Source organism: Hyperoodon ampullatus (assembly GCF_949752795.1).
Source record: "Hyperoodon ampullatus genome assembly, chromosome: 3".
NCBI lineage: Eukaryota > Metazoa > Chordata > Mammalia > Artiodactyla > Ziphiidae > Hyperoodon > Hyperoodon ampullatus.
Genome location: NC_136916.1, coordinates 91,166,580 through 91,188,017, shown reverse-complemented (window position 1 = coordinate 91,188,017; position 21,438 = coordinate 91,166,580). Strand labels below are relative to the sequence as shown.

General features: G+C 37.1%; 1 pseudogene across 1 annotated transcript in view; it reads right to left on the bottom strand.

Moving 5' to 3' along the window:
* Window positions 1-310: 310 nt before the first annotated feature.
* The window catches only part of LOC307049567 (elongation factor 1-alpha 1-like), an 87,414-nt pseudogene continuing 66,286 nt past the window's right edge, over window positions 311-21,438 (bottom strand). The window contains exon 4 of the transcript in view: window positions 311-631. The product of the transcript in view is annotated as an elongation factor 1-alpha 1-like (transcript). The remainder of the gene's footprint in view (window positions 632-21,438) is intronic.

The window sequence follows — 21,438 nt, the reverse complement described above, 5'->3', positions numbered from 1 at the left end:
ATATCAGTTAAAGCTAAGTTGTTTTCATGGGAAGAATCAAAACTCACAAGCAGCAGGGTTTAGAGTGATTCCACATTTTAATAACTTTTTTTAGCCATTTAAAATATTGGTCAGTCAATCCAATGTAAAACAACATTCTACTAAACAATACACCAAATTGGACTTTGATGGAATTGACCGTCTGTTTAAACTGTCAGGCCAATTCAGGTTGTATCTAGGGGACAGTCCAAAATAATTTCTGAGAGTAAACACAAAACTTTTTAAAGTTAGGGGGAAATTAAATTTTCTGATCAGGCAGGAAAAGGACAGACTAGTCAATCTCTGCCTTCAAAGCTCTCCTTTTGCTGAAATTGACAAATTGGTTACTTTCATCAGTTTCCGCTTCTGTCAATTTCAGCAGCGTGGAATAGTCACACAAACACATCAATTTCAGGTCAATTTCAGGCCTAGAAGCTTGTCTCTTTTGAAATTGACAGGAACTAAAATGAAGGAAAGCCAAAGTGTCAGGTTCTCTGGAGGCCTTGGGAAGCAGCTGATATTGACTGATCTCTTTAGCAGGCCTGGTGCTCCAGGACCTTGATCCTGCTGTCTTGGTGCACTGGCTCCACACCAAGTTGCTGTCCCTAGGATCCTGTAGTGGGTGTTCCAAAGGGGCCACACATCCTCAAACTTAGGTCTTAAGGTCAACTGCAGCTCAGAATAAAATTGGCATAGTACAGAGTGTGATGATTTCAGAATTAGAAATACCAGTTCTGGGGCCACCACTTAACAAGCAATGAAATAATTTAGATTTTTGAGGTTCTTTTATGATCTGTAAATTGTAGTTAGTGATATCTGTGCTACTAAATAATAATAACACTAATAATAGCATTTATTGAGCAAAGTATTTTCCATTCATTATCCTATTTAATTTTAATCAAACTTTTTTGATCATTTTAGAAGAGAAAACTAAGGAATAGAGAAGTTAAGTTACTTTATGAATGTTGCACGATTAGTAAATCCTCACTTCCAGATTAATTATCCTGTTAAGGGTTAAATAATAGTATAAACTAATTGTGTTAAGGATTAATAACATAATATTAAATCATTAAATAATGTGATATTAAATCATTCTGGAAACTCTTAGGTGCTGTGCACTTCGGGTGTTATTATAATGGTCGTCATAATTTCCAAAGGATTCACTGTATTCACTGTTTTACTTTCATATTAAAAAATATGTAATCATTGCCTTGTATAATCCTGCAGTCAGTATGCTCATACTTGATTTAAGGCAGGATGTGAATAAAAGAATGATCTGATCCAAGTTAAATGTCCTGTACTACCAAATACAGATCCTTATTCCAAACTCTTGGGATAAGAACCACAAGACCTACAAGGGTAATTTTAAGCTCTCTGGGTATGGCCTCTGTATAGGCTAAAACTCACTCTATTCTGACTGACATATTTCCATTTTCATTGTCTCTTTTATGAAATGAATTTCAAGACCAAGGATATGCATACTTGTTTATTCAAATGTCCTTGGACATCATTCCATGATATCATCCCATTGCTGTCAACACAGACATACACTATTCCTCCTTCTCCTCACTCTTCCTCCTCACTTTTATTTAGTATATAATTTGTTTAAGCATCTCAATAAATTTAAAGCTTTTATGGAGGCTTCTAAAGAAGACATACAGATATAGAAAGGTGCTGAAGATTACTTCTCATCTTCTGGTTCCTCTCCTGACCTCTTCCTTCTTTTCTTCCTGCATTATTTATCTTCTTCTTTCCATCTCTTTTTCTTTCTACAGATACTTACTGAGCTACCATGTGGCTGGTGTCTTGCTAAGTGCTGAGGCAAGGTGCATCATTTTTTTCCCTCATGTCACTTAGAATTTAGTGAGGTTTGACAGACATTAAATGAAAATTATTTATAAATGCCAATGTGATAAGTGTGCAGAAAAAAATACAAGATGGTTTGAAATAGAATAACATGTCCCTTACTTAGACTAGGGGATGAGGAAGGCTTGAATTGAATCCTTAGATTAATGTCCCTTTGACATACACATAATTTCTAAGGTTTTAACATAAATGCAGCCCACACTGATTTCCTGCCTTTGATGACTATACATAATGAGCGACAGCCAGCTTTGGTTTTCCAATGCAGTCATGAAAATGGACAGAAAAAAAAATAAGGTTTACTATTTCTTAATCTAATAGTTGTTTTAACAGCCAAGGCCAATAAACAATTGTGCAATTCAATTAGTTTATTGGACAAAGATCTGGAAAGAGCTAATCTTATCAGTTGCACAAATTTAATTTAAAACTCTGTTTCTGTTTCACTCTATTTTTGAGGTTTCACAGGTAAGATTTGGAACATAAACTCAGGCTTGGGAAGGGAAGGGAAGGGAAAGAAACCAGCCTGACACACGACAAAGCCCCAGAGCATCAGTGTTTACCATGCCTAATGTGCTATGTCTGTCTACGCTGACCTGCCAGTTCAGGTTGCCCCTTCATAATTTGGCTTTTTTTCTCTGAAAGCAGAGAGGTGCTTGTACTCTCAGAGCCTTCCTGAGACTCATTTGTTTGAAAGCTAATTTGTTACCTTGAGAATTCTATTCATCAGTGTCCCCTTCCATTCCCTGCACTGAGAGCCTGTAGCCCTTTGTCACTTTGATGTATGCACAGCATCTATATTCAAGTAATTTATTCACAGACTGAAATCACTAATCCCAGTTTGGGCTGGAGTGTGTTTACTTGGTCACTCACACTCTGTTAAGCTGAGGCATTGAAAGAGGGTCACTCATAGCTGTCCTTCCCTTTACAACTTTTGCAGCCATGTATTGCAAACCATTTTATCAAAGAGCCATAGGTAGCAGTTTGTGAAGATGTATTGGGAATCAGCTAATGGACAGAAAGTACCTGCTCTGACACGTTAATTCCCTTCCCTGTCAGCCTACATCACTGTAGAGCATGCATGATGGGAAGCAAGGTCCCATCACACCATGGCACCTGCTGCTTTTCCATCTGCCGAGCGCAATAGCTCCTTTGATTGCCCATTTTTCAGCCTAATGGCTTATTCCTTTTCTCTTTGTAAAGTTTTTACATTTTATTGTGATTTTAAGTCAGTTAAAAAAATTTCTCATCTGTTTGGCACACCAAGGATGTTGATAAAAGAATAACATAAATAATATTCTAAACCGTACCCAAATTGAGATTGCTCCAAGAGCTGCAGTTCAGTGTTTAGTCTGATAAAGTTGTCATGGCAATAATGTCCCCTGAGAATAAAAGTGCCACGTGCATGGTTGATTAAAGGAAATAGCTCAGATGGTACACAAACTGGTAAATATTGAACCTACGAACAATTATACTAGCCACAGTTTTATTTTGCTTTTTTTCTGCTTGGATTTTTTTTTTTTTTTTTTTTTGGTGCGTGGGGGGAATAGTCCAATGATTCACATCTCTCTCTTTTTTTACTTGAGGATTTATGTTGTTAAAATCTCTTGGAATAGATATTGGCAGTGCTCCCAAACCGGCCTTTGGATTCTGTGTAAAGCTGTTGATTTGGCTGGATTAGTCAAAGCAGCAGATCATTATTACATATTGAACATCTGTCAAAAATAGCACTAACAATTATCAGATACATTCTCTATCGTGAAGATTTGGTCTTGAGTAGTTAAGAGGAACTTTCTGTAAATCTAAATCAATAGGACTATTTACTCAACACGAGAAAAAGAAATAGAGCTGTCTTTAATTAATGTGAGGATAAAATAATAGGTATACTGTATTTGGGTATTTAAAATTAGGGTAGGTTGAAGCTACTATTTTCTGAGGGGTCAGAGCCAACCCATCTTCCTAAGTTTCAAGTAAATGAGAGAGAAAAATGGGTGCTTTAGGGGGGAAATGTGAGCCCTGATGTTACCTGGAATGTAGAATTTTTCTTTACTGTCTGTAGGAAGAAATGCCTTATGATTTATGTTTACATATATCACATTCATTGGTGGAGTGAAACATCAGAATGCTGCAGTATATAGTAAGAAGATCTCATAGGCTGTGGGAATGAGAGGATAAATAGCATACAAACTTCTGGGAAAACAAGAGTGGGAAGGCACTTCAGAAAATACTTATTTGTGTAGTCATACATTAAAGTTCAAAAAGCTCTCATCTACTAACCACACCCCAGGGAGCTAATCATATAATTATGAACCTAACTAAACCTATAAAGACCAGTAAGATGCCAGACATTTTCAGTAGGATTTGAAAGGAAGTTGGAATATAGCACCCATACTGATGGACAAAACAAAAACAATCTTCAGCTAAAGGGTACCGTAAAGTTCTAGACCCTGAAACTGGAGAATGAAAAAGGGACATGAAAATGGTGAAAGAAATGGAGGAATCTCAGTACAAGCAAGGGGAGAATTCTTCATTTTGAAAATGTTTACTCTTTAGCAGCTCAGGTTTAGACATTGAGCTAGGTACTGTAAGGAGAAGCAGAAAGAAATACAACTTTATCTTTATCCATCAGGAGATTATAATTAAACAGAGAAAGGAGATTATATCTATATCAAGAGAAGACATGAAGGAGGAGGCAAGTAGAAGTGCTCTGTGTGTTGAGCCTGGGGTGGGCTAACTCCAAGCTTCTTGTAGTGGAGAGGCCAATGTTAATGAACTATCTTGCAGGTGTTGTCAATCTAAGCAAAGTCTGCCCTGGACTAGATGTGGGAGGGCAGGATCTATGATTAAGTAAAAACCTTAATAGTGTGGAAAGCCAGAGCCCAAGAAAGGATGTGACCAAAATTCATAATGACAAATGGAACAGGTTGAACACAAATTTCTTTCCCAAAGGGAGAAATAGAGAAGTGCTAGAAACAGGGAAGGTCTCCTTTGAGCAATTCATTAGCATCCTTCCCAGATAAAAAAGGAAGAATGAAGGGAGGGAAGGAGGAAAGGAAAAAGTAGGGAGGGGCCAGGGAGGAGAAAAGTTCTGCTTTCCACAGTGAAAAGTAATCTTGTGGAACTGGTTGCTCTACGTTGGTATGGATTGATTATGCTGTATGTTCCAATAGTATAAAAGTGTTTGCATAAACTCATGGATGGCAGATTCACATTCATACTTGAGAGAATCCAAAGTAAGAGAGGCAGGATGCTCTAGTGTAAAAAGCACTGGGTTGAGAGTCAGAAAATTTAGGATGGAATCTGCCTGCTTCACGAGCTATTTTGTATGATTTGGGGCAAGTTAAATTACCTTAGTTTTCTCATTTGAATAAAGAACATATAATACCTGTTTCACAGGATGGTTAGAGTAAAGGAGACAATGGATGTGAAAGACTTTTAATAAACTTCTTATTAGCAAACACACACATTCCTTGACACTGATGTTAGAAAGGACAATTTTATCTTCCCATTAAATTATTCTTCCTGACTGGTAAATTCCACTCAAATTTATAAACAGTGCTTCTGGTGAGAAGTAGAAGCAAGCAAAATGGACAAATGGGTTGTTATTATACCTAATCATAGCATGGTACTGTCCTGCCTCCTTTTGAGTCTGTTAGGCTTCAGTGAAAATTCATGCCTTATGCAGTGACTCAGGCACAATGCCTGGCAGAAGTCAGAGCACTCAGGCCCAATCCTTTACATGCAGGAGGCAGGCATGCTTTGTGTGCTACAAGGAGACTTGTATAGATTAGCAAGGCCATGCAAAGTATTTTCCTTCTAGTCAATCATCATTTTAAAAGCAACTTGGTTTGTGTATAACAATTTGATAAAGTTATATATTATACCAAAAATAGAAATAAAATAAAATCCTGAACTACAGACAGGGACTAGAATTAACTGTTCTGAACAAAGACAGCTGTGACCCTACTGCAGTACTGTGATGGAGAGCTACTGGCTTGACAGCTCCAGGCTGTTTCAGATACAATGACATGAGAGACAGCAAATGACTCTCAGCTCTGCCTTTCTCAGGTGGCAGAACAGTGAAAGGAGGAGGCTGAGGTGCTTTTTAGTGGGTACAGGGTTATCCAAGAATAGCACATACATTTATGTCATTAATTATTTAAAAGAGAATGGCAAAGGGCTCCCCCTCTCCTTATGTCTACTCTAACATGCTCTTTGACTAAAGGGTGGGAAACAGGAATGTATAATTTTCCCCTAAAGATCTGTGCATGCTCTGGTGTGCAGCTGTATATGAAGGTGGTGTTGAATTGATCAGGGTGCAGTATCCTGACAACCACTGTTTTTTATCAGAACAGGTTATTCTACCACCAAATATTTTATTAAGTCATCAATTCAAACATTTTATCTGACTGCCTGAAGAGATTTTACACCAGTTCATTTATTTCCCTTGTTTCAGATGATAGGCACTTTGAATTTTCTTAGCTGGCTATCACTCAAGTCCATTTCTTGGTTAAGAGTTAGCTATCAGTAGTTTAAGGTATGACCCAGCCATGGCCAAACCCCTTCAGTCTTCTTGGCTGTAACTGAACTCCAAAGTGAGCTATTAGTGTATTTGGGGGAAGTATTTTGTTCCTCTTTAACAACCTAGACAACAATTAATTCAGGCTATTGCCCTAAATCTGTTCCTCCAAGGTCACATGAGCCAATTCCTGCTATCAACAGGACAAAAGGGGCAGCTGCTCAGGGCTAACTCTGATAGGGGAAACTACTGCTTTCTGCCTTCTGCGGAGGAGGGGCAGCTTAGTGAACAGGCACTTTTGCAAGAGCCCAAATAAGGGACTGTTTACACATCCTGAAACCTAATCGTTTTTATACCACATTTTTTTCTGTCATGCTGTCCTTTGGGCTGGTCTCCTATGGTCCTCACTCCCTCGATAAGTCAAGGCTATGTCCTCTATACTTGTCTTCATTCTGTTCCCAGTAATAGAACAAATAGTATGTAAGTGACTCTTAAAGGCTAACCTGGAACTGAGCTACATCTTACAGGAAACCTCAGAATCTCAAAAATTCTCCTGATGGTTGTAGAAATGCCATTCTAAAGCATGAAAGGCAAAAACCTATAGGTTAGCTGGGCTGAGAACTGTGGATAGACAGATGGAATTGAATGCTTAGATGTTGATAGCCAAAATTTGGTACAAAAAATTAGGTACTTTAAAAATAGCATGGAAGAAGACATATAGATGGCAAATAAGCTTGCAAAAAAAGATGTTCCATATCCTATGTCACAAGGGAAATGCAATTTAAAACAACAATGAGATACAACTACACACCTATTAGAATGGCTCAAATCCAGAATTATGACAACACCAAATGCTGGTCAGGATGTGGAGCAACAGGACTCTCATGCATTGCTGGTGGGAATGCAAAAATGGTATGGTCACTTTGGAAGATAGTTTGGCAACTTCTTACAAAATTCAGCATACTCCTACCATATGATCCAGCAATCACCCTCCTTGGTATTTACCCAAAGGAGTTGAAAACTATGTCCACACAAAAACTTGCACATGAACGTTTATAGCAGCTTTATTCATAATTGCCAAAACTTGGAAGCAACCACAATGTCCTTGAGTAGGTGAACAAATAAAGAAACTGTGTCATATCTAGATAATGAAATATTATTTAGTGCTAAAAAGAAATGAGTTATCAAGCCATAAAAAGACATGGAGGAAACTTAAATGCATATCACTAAGTGGAAGAAGCCAATCTGAGAAGGCTAAATTCTGTATAACTCCAACTATATGACATTCTGGAACAGGCAAAACTATGGAGGCAGTAAAATGATCAGTGGTTGCCAGGGATCACAGGGAGGAAAGGATGAATAGGTGGAGCACAGAGAATTTTTAGGGCAATGAAACTATTCTATACGATGTTATAATGGTAGATATATATTATTAGACATTTATTCATACCCATAGAATGTACAAGACCAAGAATTAACTGTAAGGTAAACTATGGTCTTTGAATGATAATTATGTGTCAATATAATCCCATTAATTGTAATAAATGTATCACTATGGTGGATGTTATTGATGATGGGAGAAGCTATACATGTGTGGGGGAATGGAGTATATGGTAATCTCTGTACCTTCTGCTCAATTTTGCTGTGAATCTAAAATTGCTGTAAAAAGTGAAGTCCAATTTAAACAATAGCTTAGAATAAATATTGGTGCTTTTAATACAAAGAAGCAAAGGATAAAGGCCAAAAATGAAAGTTCTAGGAGAAAGAACCTAGTTGAGTTTGGGTTGGTGTAAGAAGAATTTATAGAAAAGGTGGAGTTTAAACTGGTTCTGGAAGAATAGATATGTGGAGAAGAGCTAGTAGGAAATGCATGGCACATGGATTGGGGTGGAGAGGCACCATGCATGCTTTTGGAATCACTGAATAACTCAAACTATTTCCAGTCTTTCAGTCTTTCCATTCACCTCCTTGAAAGTATGCTATGTGCCCTTATACAAATTCTTCCCAAGAATTTGGGAAGAATTTGTATAAGGAAACATAGCATTTGCATAAGGGAAGAATTTGTATAAGGGCACATAGCATACTTTCAAGGAGGTGAATGGAAAGACAAACCTGGTCACTCTGAGTAGGATTATTAAGAACCGAGAGGAAGGATGGATGCAGGAGGTATTATGAAAGATGGACTGTCAGGCTTCTCACATGGATTGGTTGTGGGGCATGAGTAGCATGGACTCTTAAGGTCAACATTTTGTGGAAAACTAGTAGAGTCATTTACCCTTCATTGGGGAAGGGGTAGACCTCCATCATTGTTGATGTTCAGAAAGGCTACTCAGAGATGCAACTCATTAGGTAATCTCTTATTCTTGCCAACATTTTTTTATAGTTTGAAAATAAATGCATTTTTATAAATGTAAGATTTAGTGACATCATGGCTATAGAACGAAAGAAAATAATCTTTTACTTGTTAATCATAAAATTAGTGTATAGTTATTGAATAAAATTCATTAAAAAGTATATTAAGGAAAAATCTCCCACTCAGCCTTATCCCTTAAATGCATTTTTAAAGAATTTTGTTATATTCATATTTAATCTTTTCTCTTTACACATTTTTGGTTATATAATTCTAATCAGATTGCATGTGGAGTTCTCTATACAATTATATGCCAACAAACTAGACAACCTAAAAGAAATGGACAAATTTCTACAAACATACAACCTGCCAAGACTAAATCAGAAAGAAACATAATCTGAATGAACTGATCATTAGTAGTGAAATTGAATTTGTAAAAAACAAAACAAAAAACTCCCAGCAAACAAAAGTACGGGAGGACTGGATGGCTTCACAGGGGGAATTCTACCAAACATATAAAGAAGAGCTAATACCTATTCTTCTCAACTATTCCAAAAAATTAAAGAGGACTGAACACTTCCAAAGTCATTCTGTGAGGCCTCCATTACCCTGACACTAAAACAAGAGAAAGACACTACAAAAAAAGAAAATGACAGGTCAATATTTTTGTTGAACATAGACACAAAAATCCTCAACAAAATATGTGCAAACTGAATCCAGCAGTAAATAAAAAGGATTATACATCAGGATCAAGTGGGATTTATTCCAGGGATGAAAGGATGATTCAGTATTCACAAATCAATTGATGTGATACACCACATTAAGAAAGGAAGAATAAAAATCACACGATCGGGCTTCCCTGGTGGCGCAGTGGTTGGGAGTCCGCCTGCCGATGCAGGGGATGCAGGTTTGTGCCCCGGTCCGGGAGGATCCCGCATGCCATGGAGCAGCTGGGCCCGTGAGCCATGGCCGCTGGGCCTGCGCGTCCAGAGCCTGTGCTCCGCGATGGGAGAGGCCACAGCGGTGGGAGGCCCACGTACCGCAAAAAAAAAAAAAAAAAAATCACATGATCATCTCAATAGATGCAGAAAAAGCATTTGATAAAATTCAACATCCACTCATCAAGAAACTCTCTTCAAAGTGGGTATAGAGGAAACATATCTCAACGTAATAAAGGCTGTTTATGATAAACCCACAGTTAACATCATATTCAATGGTAAAAAGCTGAAAGCCTTTCCATGAAAATCAGGAAAAAGACAAGCATGCCCACTCTCACCACTTCTATGTAACATAGTATTGGAAGTCCTAGCCACAGCAATCATACAAGAAAAATAAATAAAAGGCATCCAAATTGGAAGGGAAGAAATAAAACTGTCACTATTTGTAGATGATACAATACTATATATGCAAAACCCTAAAGTCTTCACCAAAAAGCTACTAGAATAAATGAATTCAGTAACACTGCAGGATACATGACCAATATAAAGAAATCTGTTGCTTTTCTATACACTAATAGTGAAGTACCAGAAAGACAAAATAACAAGACAATCCTATTTACAATTGCATCATAAAGAATAAAATGCCTAGGAATAAACTTAACCAAGGAGGTGAAAGACCTGTACTCTGAAAACTATATGACATTGATGAAGGAAACTGAAGATGATACAAAGAAATGGAAAGATATCTTGTGTTCTTTAATTGAAAGAATATTGTTGAAATGTCCATATTACCCAAAGCAATCTACAGATTTAATACAATCCTTATCAAAATACCCATGACATTTTTCACAGAATTAGAACAAATAATTCTAAAATCATATGGAAGCATAAAAAACTCCAAATTGCCAATGCAATCTTGAGAAAAAAGAACAAAGCTGAAATTGTCACCCTCCCAGACTTCAGACTAAACTACAAAGCTATAGTAATCAAAATAGCATGGTACTGGCACAAAAACAGACACATAGACCGATAGAACAGAATAGAGAGCTCAGTAATAAACCCACACAACTAACAGTCAATTAATCTATGATAAAATAGGCAAGACTATACAATGGAGAAAAGACAGTCTCTTCAGTAAGTGGTGCTAAGAAAATTGAACAGTTACATGTAGAACAATGAGATTAGAACATTTCCTCACAACATATATGAAAATAAACTCAAAATGGAATAAAAACCTAAATTTAAGACTAGAAACCATAAAACTCCTAGAAGAGAACATAGGAAGAACACTCTTTGGCATAAATCATAGCAAATATTTTTGGATCTGTATCCTAAGGCAAAGGAAACAAAAGAAAAAATACACAAATGGGACATAGTTAAACTTAAAAGCTTTTGCACAGTAAAGGGAACCACTGACAAAACAAAAAGACAATCTACCAAATGGGAGAAAATATTTGTAAATGATATGACCGATAGGGGTTAATATCCAAAATATACAAACAGCTCATACAACTCAATATTAAAAAATATTCTATTAAAGAATAGGCAGAAGACCTGAACAGATATTTTTCCAAAGAATACATACAGATGGCTAAACAGGCATATGACAAGGTGTTCAACATCACTAATTATTAGAGAATTGTAAATCAAAACCACGATAAGATATCACCTCCCATCTGTCAAAATGGCTATCATCAAAAAGACCACAAATAACAAATATTGGAGAGGATGTGGAGAAAAGGGAACCCTTGTACACTGCTGGTGGGAATGTAAATTGGTGCAGCCACTATGGAAAATAGTATGAGCTTCCTTAGAAAATAGGATGCATGAATTTTTTCAAATTTGAGTTTTCGTCTTTTTTGGATATATGCCCAGGAGTGGGATTGCTGGATCATATGGTAACTCTGTTTTTATTTTTTAAGGAACCTCCGTACTGTTCTCCATAGATACATACATCCCAATGTTCATAGCAGCACTATTTACAATAGCCAAGACATGGAAGCAACCTAAATGTCCATCCATAGATGAATAAGTGTATACACACATACACACACACACACACACAATGGAATATTACTCAGCCATAAAAATGAATAAAAATTTGCCATTTGCAAAAATGTGGATAAATCTAGAGAGCATTATGGTTAGTGAAATAAGTCAGACAAAAACAAATAATGTATGTTATCACTTATGTGTGATATCTAAAAAATAAAACAAATGTTTATATAAAATAGAAACAGACTCACAGATATAAGAAAACAAACTAGTGGATACCAGTGGGGAAAGGGAAGGGGGGCAGAGCAAGATTGGTGTATGGGATTAAGAGATACAACTACTATGTATAAAATAAATAAGCATAAGGATATATTATACAGCACAGGGAAATACAGCCATTATTTTGTAATAATCTTAAATGGAATCTATAAAATTTTTGAATCACTATGCTGTACACCTGAAACTAATAGGATATTGGGAATCAACTATACGTCAATAAAAAATAAAATAAATAAAAATATATATTTCAGAAGCCAAAATAAAAGAAGATATGGGGGTGTGTGTGTGTAATACAATGGAATACTATTCAGCCATGAGAAAAATGGAAATATTGCAATTTGTGAGAACATGAACCTTGAGGACATTATGCTAAGAGAGATATGTCAGACAGAAAATGACAAATACTGTATGATATCCCATACGTGGTAACTAAAAAACAAACTCAAAAAACAGAGTGGAATGGTGGTTCGCAAGGGCTGGGAATGAGGAAATAAGAGAAATGTTGCTTAAGGATACATACTTGCATTTAGTAGATAAATATATCCCGGAGATCAAATACACAGTTTAGTGATTATAGACAATAAAACTGTATTATAAATATTAAACTTGCTAAGAGACTACTTCTGAATTGTTCCCACGACTACAAGAAATGATAAGTATGTGATGTATTAGAGGTGTTAGCTACTGCTATAATGGCAACTGCACCGCAATAGTAAATGTATAAAATCAATATGTTGATTTACTTAAACTTACACTATTGTTATATGCCAATTACATCTCTATAAAATACCCTAAAATAGTTTTATCAAACACACACACACAGTCCTCCCTTGGTATCTGCCAGGGATTGTTTCCAGGACTCCTGCAAGGATACCAAAATCTGAGGATACTCAATTCCCTTATACAAAGTAGTGCATTATTTGCATATAACCTATGCACATCTTCCCATATACTTTGAACCATCTCTAGATTATTTATATTACCTACTGTAATGTAAATGCTATGTAAATAGTTGAGAGCACATGGCAAAATTAAGTTTTGCTCTTTGGAACTTTCTGAAACTTTTTCCAAATATTTTTGAGCCATGATTAGTTGAATCCATGCATGTGGAACCCATGGATATGAAGGACCGACTGTACATGTATACATATATTGTGTATATATGTATGCATATTCCTAATTACAATAGGTTAAGTTTTGCATGGTGATTAGATTTATTTTCTTTTTATTTTGCCTTCTATGAGTTTGGAGGTTGTATTTTCCATATCCATTCTTTTAGTAATTACCACAGATACTTTAACATGGATACTTCAAAAGTCTGATGTTAATCACTATTTTTACCCTCTTCTCAAATGAAAAGATATCAGAATGTTTCAGATCAATCAATCTGCTCTCAATTAGAGTATATGGGTTTTTTCTTTTCATTTGACAAAATATATATTATTATTTTATATAGCCAATATTTGTTTAGATTTGCCTACATAAGTCTTTGCTCACCATTTCTTTCTGCATCTGTGCCTTTCCATTTGGCATTACTGCTACTTGAAGCTCACTGTTGAGAATCACCTTTAATAAGAATCTGTTGGTGGTAAATTCTGGTATCTTTTAGCCTGGATGTGTTATTTTTTTCCCTTCCTATTGTTGAAAGGTACTTTCACCACGTATTCCATTAAGTTGATAGTTATTTTTTCTTAGCATTTAAAAATATCATTCATTGTCTTCTGGTTTTCATTATTGTTGTGGGGAAAAAAAAATCAATCAAGCTATTTACAATGCCTTTGTAGAAACATCTTTACTTTCTAGATGTTTTACAGATCTTTCTGCCTTTATTGTTTTACAGTTTCAGTGTAGTTTATATCTAGATGAGAATTTCCTTTTATTGATATTGCCTGGAATTTTTTTGACTTCTCAAATCTGAGGATCAGTTGTTTTTTAAACTTTAGTGTATCTCTTGAACTATTGCTTCTGATACATTCTCTTTATTATTTCCTTATGAAACATTCTCCTTATTATTTCCCTATGAAACTCTAATTAGACATCTTTTAGAACTTCTCATTCTGTCTTTAGTGTCTCTTAATCCTGCTTCATATTCTGTCCTTTAAACACTGTACTGCATTATGCATAATTCATTCAGATCCGTATTCCATTTCACTGATTTTTTTTCCTCAGTCATGTTCAATCAGTTAAGCCATCCATTGAATTTTTTATTTCAATGATTATATTTTTATTTCTGGAAATTCTATTTGGTCTTTTCATATCTGTTTTGTTGTTTTTTATTATTTTGTGTTCCTTTTTCATATTTTTAAGCCTCTCTTATTTCTTTAGATATGTTAAACATGCCTTTTGTATACTCTTTGATAATATCTGAATTCTCTGCAACACTTATTCTGCTGTTGTTTCTGGTTGGCAATTGCTCATGATACATTGTGATATTTGACTGTAAGTACATGTTCCTTGGAACTTTATTTGTAGGAATTATCTGAAAAGTGGTTTAAAGTTGGGTCTCTTCAGATACGAGTTGTCTTTGCTTCTGATGTTGGCTGGGATACTGCCAACCTGCAAATTACTTCTATTTCTCACCTTGAGTTTTTCTGACCATAAACCTGTGTGAACACTGGCTTGTGGTTATATATTCTCAAGGGAGACTGATTTACCCTCTACCTTGCTATGTTTTTTTCTGCATAGTAAATTTGTTTCTCATGTACCCTTACAATGAGAATGTCGACCTTTGGGCTCCCAGCTTAATGCTGGAGTCTTCTATTAGATTTTCCTCCTTAGGTGTGTCTTAGGCTTTATTTCCTGTATCTCATTCAGGGTGACCCTGAGCAGCTATTAAGTCAGAAGCTCAAAGTTACCAGGATTTGGCAAATGCCATTAGAGCAAATTCTGGGCTACCCATAGGCTTACCTAAGAATGATTGTCTCTTTTACTTGTTTTAGGTATCTGAAGATTCATCAAAACAAAAAAACAATACATAGCATTTTTATTGTTTTCAGTGGGAGGGTTACGGAGAAAATCTCAGTAGACCATATTGCCAGAATCAGAAGTCAAATCAGAAGTCAGGTTTTTTTAAAATCACTCAACAGTATATCAAAAGTATTCCACATAATATTTGTAATCATTATTGTAATAGCAAATGGAGTTTCTTTGCCATTCCCTAATTTTTTACTATTATTTTTTAAAGAGCAATGCTATAAATACATTTAAAAATAACATTTTCTGTATATTTGAAGTTATTTTCGTAGGCTATATTACCAGTGTAGTATTGCTGGACTAAAGGGATGCATATTTTAAGGTTGTTGATATACTTCACAAAAGCACTTTTCAAAAGCATGGTAACAATTTACATTTTCATTAATTAAAATGAGAGGGCTCTATAGCCTCATCATTATTTGGTGTTATTGTTAATACTTTATATTTTCCAATTTGATAAGGGACTTTTCTTTAAAAGCAAAAACATATTTGTCTTAAAATCTATTTGTGATTAAAATTTTTAAAGTTTAAGAAGTTCCATTTGTTCTGTGTTTACATATTTATACGTATGTTTATTATTGGAAGTAAATACAGAACAGCTAACCTCTGAGATGGGTGGTAAAAATAAACATTTGTCAGCTCTAGAATATTTTGGTTATCTCTCTCTTTACTCTTCCTCCACTCCCTTCCTTCTGACATTTAGGGAAATGTTTTTTAAAAATATAATATACCCTACCTCTAGAATGCCTTCTTCTGGAGGTGCCCAGAGGCCACCCAGTGTCCTCATATAAATCCTGGTAAACTCCTCTCTTTAATCCACTCTATCCTCAGAATAAACCAGTTCATTTATGGTCACTAGTTTTCCAGCTTAACAACGACAACAAACAGTAAGAAAACACAAATCTTAGAAACACAAAAACTCCATTTTTCCCTTGGGACTTATATATATATATATATATATATATATATATATATATATATATATATATAGTCAAATAGTTTGTGAATACACAAAATACTTTGTACATGTGGAGGACAGTCAGAGAGGGAAGACAGAGCAATCAATATTCCAAAATTATTTTTTCAGAAAATAAACATTTTTTCCTACTTAGAATAATTTTTATGTGCAGACAGTGCAAAGCATCCCCCTTGAAGGCAAGTCTTCTGTAGCAGTAGCCAAAGGAGGGGGTTGCCTCTGTGCCACCAGCATTTATAGTCTCAGCTTCCTGAGGACCTGCTCCCTCACAGCATCACTTGAACCTGTCTCCCCACAGCCTCAAAGCTTTGTTTCCGATAAGGTGCCTCTTGCCTCCCAACCGCACCCCCCCCAAGGTGACTGGTCACCTCTCTCAAGGAAAGCCCCTGTAGTCCTGATGGGTGCTTCTCTCTGAGAGCTCTCCAGGAAACCTGGCTGCTGATAGCTATTCAGCTTTTCAGCTTTGTTTTCCTGGAGAGACTGGTTTCAAATCAGCAGCTGCCTGCCTGGGCTTGCATTCTTTGTGTCCCAATTGGGACAACCAGGATCTTGAACGATTCTCACGCAAGGTTGCAACACATGCAGAAAGGGTCACCAATTCTCCTAGTGTTGCTCTTTGAAGTAATTATTTTCTATTTAAATTCTTTTTTTTTTTTTTTTTTTACACTATCCTAAAGGTTGTTCAGATTCTGACAGATTGACTTTAAAAAATGGAGAACAATTAGCCAATCATTCTGTTTTTAAAGGTCAGGTTTGACTGATTTTACCCAGAAGGATATCTGCACATCTTCAGAGGGAAATGGTTTGTAGTTTGAGTTGTTTGTAAATGTTTGATTTATTTTCTGACGGCCTGTTGCTCCCTATCCACAGCAATTGGCTGTCTTTTGGTTTTCCTAACTTGTTTCACTTCAGGAGGAAGGCGATTATTTCAATTCACTCCATCTGAGACTGTGTGAATCATTTAACAACTCCCAGGCATCAGTCACAGGCTTCCCAGTTTAATTCCCAATCCCATATGCTTTAGCCTTTCTATTCCCAACTGCTTTCCCCATGGTTACAGCCAACCAAACATCCTTTTTTTTAAAGAGAGGAATAGAAGTTTGTTTTCTAAGGAAGTATAGAGCATGGAAGAAGGTAATTCAGATTTCTGACGTTTTAAAACATGCTTCCTATGGGATATGCCACAGAATACTCAGTGTAGTCAGAAAACATTAGTAAAGGGCTTTTACCTGGACAGAGTGGAGTTGAAGTTCGAACTCTGCTACCTCTTAGCTTTGTGACTTTGGGCCTGTTTCTCCATCTGTAAAATGAGATGTGCCTACTGGGTTCCCTGTCACTTTCCCATCCACAAATGTATGGCCACTACTATATGTGTTAGACGATTAAGGTCTTAGGAATGTCTAATGGCAAGAACACTTTAAGATACTTTGTCTTGTAAAGGTAGTTAGAATATTAATTAGCATTCTCAAAGTGCTTCTTATCTTCTTAGGCATTCGGAGAAACTTTTAGTTAAAACAATTATTTTGCATTAAGAAAAAAGCCTTGAAATTATGAGCTCTTTCCATTTTTTAAGAGCAATAAAAAGTCCAACTAGAATATTCTGATAAAAAGTAGTCTAGGGACTTCCCTGGTGGCACAGTGGTTAAGAATCCACCTGCCAATGCAGGGCACACGGGTTCGATCCTTGGTTCAGGAAGGTCCCACATGCTGCGGAGCAACTAAACCTGTGCGCCACAGCTACTGAGCTTGTGTTCTAGTGAGCACACCAGGGGAGCCCCGAAATCCTGTTTTTATCTCTGTCTCCCTAGAGTCTAGTCTCAACATTAGAGCTAGCATCTTTCAAAATACTGTCAGTTCATGTCACTCCCTTGATTACAATCCTCCAAGAATTTCTAATGCACTCTAAATAAAAGTCAATGTCTTTATAATGACCTTCAAAACCCTATGTGACCTGGCCCCCTGTTAAAAAGATAACTTAATAAAAGACAATTATCTTTTACTGTTCCCAATGTTTAGATCACTTCCCAGCCTCCCAGCCCCCAGGGACCTGCATAGCGCCCTCCTCCTCCTCCTTCCTTTGTTACTTTTTTTTGTTTTGCGGTACGCGGGCTTCTCACCGTTGTGGCCTCTCCCGTTGCGGAGCACAGGCTCCGGACGCGCAGGCTCAGCGGCCATGGCTCACGGGCCCAGCCGGGATCTTCCCGGACCGAGGCACAAACCCGCGTCCCTCGCATAGGCAGGCGGACTCTCAACCACTGCGCCACCAGGGAAGCCCTCCTTTGTTACCCTTACAGTGAGGCTGTCTTTTATCATACCAGTTGAAGTGAAGCCCATCCCCCTCCTTCCAGGTTTTATTTGTCCATGTAACTTTTATCACCTTCTGATACACTACATAATTTAATAATTTATCTGTTTTGTTATTTGCCCTTGCCTAGAAGCTTCCTGAAGGCAGAGATTTGGTTAATTTTGTTAATGGATGACTCCACAGCTCCTTGAATCATGCCTGGAGTGTAGTAGGCACTTAATAATAAATATTTGTTGAATTAATAAAGGAGAAAATTTAAAAGCATACGATGGACTTTAGAAGGGCAACATTTTTCAACCTTTTCAGATAAAATAATTCCTTTGTTAAAACGTCAAAGGGGATTTTACTTAAACTCAAAGAAAAAAGGAAAAGATGTGGATTAACAGAGAAAATACAAGCAACGCACGAATGGTTGAGTTAGTAAGTAAAAGGTTTCTGAAATGATGGAGGCCTAAGATCAGGCATGCTTTTCAATTCAGTTTTCACCATATTTGGAAATATGGTGCCTTCTCAGATTGTAAGTGATGCTCCCTTTAGCTTTTGCCCTCTCTTTTATAGTGAGGGGTTGGGGCAGAAATCGCCAATAGAAATGCTGGTTCCTTTAAAAATACAACAAAGCCTTCCACATCCTGTGAGTACTATACAATTTCCAACAACCTGAGTTTACAGCTAACATCACATAGAAGATAAGGACCACACACTCTAGGCTTTGCCAACCCCGAGTTTCTGGTTTGAAAGCAGTTCAGTCTGCATGTTTTCTCTTTCTCTCTGTCTTTCGACTGCCACGTATAAGACCCACATTTCCTACCTCACAACGTCCCAGTTCCCAGGAGAGAACAGGTGCTCAACTTGCTGAGGCTGCTTCCAAGTCTATGTCACTGTTTTCTAGGAAATGCTGTAAAAGACGCTGCTACTCCTGATCCTGGGAGACTGTTTCTCCTCTTTTAAGAAGTGATCTCAGCTCACAAACTAATTAGCTCCTTAGTGCTAATCCATGTGCATTTGCAAAAGTGCTTTCAGGTTAGGAGAAATAAAGACTTGATTAGGTCTTCATCACTGAGATGTAACACCAGGGAGCTCTTACCTGCTAGTTGCATTGGCATAAGGAGACCCAAGGCTCCTCAGGTTTGCTCACTAACCTGCTCTCCTTCCTTGCTTTTTAAAAACATGAAAAACATGTGGAGCTTGCAGAAAACTCTGGAATCATGGGTTGATTTCGTCTAGAATGTTATTTACATTACTTTGATCGGGCTTTTGGCATTTCTCCCTTTGTTCTTAGCAGTCCTTTGGGGTACAATCTAACAGCCTCACAATCCCCCTGTATACGTTGTGACCAAGACATTTTACTTTGTAATCTAGGCTGCTTCTTTCCAACTCTTAAAATCAAAGAGACTTGGTATGATTCCCAGGCTCTAAGATATTAAAAGAGGAACTGAGAAAGCAGAAATGAAGACAAGAGAGGACAAATTTATGTCAATGAAATCCTGTGACAACTTACTTGCATTTAGAGATCATGCATTTTTTTCCTTGATGAAAGGTTTCTTTTTTAAAAAAAAAAGTTCTGAAAATGCTAATGAGACAAGTTTCAAGAAATTGACAGTAATGGAAAACTTGAATGTTACAATGATATCTTAAAAGAAAGAAATTATTTCACTCATCTTAATCTTGCTGGAGAGGAGAAAAAAAATGTGAGCAGAGAAATGAGACAGCTGGCAATTGAAGCCTTGGGATTCCTAAACCTTCTCTTTTGTGCTCCCAAATGAACAAGGTTTAAGCAGCCTTCAAGAGAAAGTCAATCTAAAGTCCACGATGATTTTTCAAACTGAAACCTTAGGGGGGTTTTAAAACTACAAGCTTCAGCTCACCAAGGTCACTTTTTAAAGTGAAAATTCTTTTTAGGACAATGATTGTGGGGTTAGAAAAGGAAGGGGATGGGGTGGCCTGGTGAAGTTTGAGTTACAAGCCATGTCAGGAATCTTCACCTGTAGAAAGAAACACTGTACTGTCTCCCTCAACAGATCATAGGGAGGGATACTGCCCAGCTGGGTGCTAAGCCCCCTGTGGGCTTCTTTTGCATACCACTTGCTAAGAGCATACACACCTGTTCATTGGTAGTTAATTGGTTGATCTCTATTAGAAGTTAAAACTCTGGTCACTGGGGAGACTGCATTGCAGCCCAAGGAATGCTCAGCTGTCACCAGGATTTCTAGAAAATAATCCAGATTTATGTTGAATTCCTTTACACTCTCTGCTGCTTTTTTTTTGTCTTTACACCCACTCTTTGCTTACAGGCTGTCTTGTTGTTGTTATCTATTGTTTCACAAATGTGTGTTTTGAATTCCTGGTTACACTGTGGCATTCTTAGGGCAAGGGAACAACTTTCAGACCCCACATTCTCTGCCCTGCCCTGGAATAGGGAAGGGAGTGTAAGGGAGGAGCAGTGGCCCAGGGCTGGACTGGAGCCTGAGTGCGTGGGCAGCATCAGCATGGCTATCTGGAACCCAGAAAAGTGAGTGGAGGCCACAAACTGAGCTAGCCCTTCTGAGGACTGGGTTGGCAGGGAAGGTGGGGGGAAGCTAGGCAGCCCAAGCAAGTCCAAGTTCATAATCAAAGTTAAACTTACAATAAGAACAAGGGAATGCAACAGAGGACTGTATGGAATCCTGCCAGATGTTTGCCACAGCTGCCTGTACCTCAGCCCACTCCCAGGAGGATGTCCACCTGCTATTCAAAAAAAAAATAAAAAAAACAGAGGGAGGCATCAAGAGGCTCCTTCTCTTGTGTTTCTGTTGGTATCATATCCCAGATGGTCCCCAGATGCTGACTCCATTACTTCCTAACAGAGTCATCTTGGGCACATCCCTTAATTTCTGCCTTTCTATTTCTACAAATAAAACAATGAAACAGGAATCAAAATAAGGATAAACTATGTCATTAAATTTAAGTTAATATTGTAGGTATGCAAAAGGGATTTGTTTCTTTTCTCTTCCATTTCACATGCTCAGAGTAAGTAATGAATACATATTTGTCAAGAAACCGTAAGGTGATCTTGAGAGTAGAGTGTGTAGTAGTAGCTGTGGAACCAGAATATCTGGGCTCAAACTCTTAAAAACTAGCGACGTGACTTTGGACGAGCTATTTAGACTCTGTGATTCAGTTTTCTCAGGATGCAACACTAATAGTGACAATTTGATAAGGTTATGGTGAGAATGAAATGATATAATG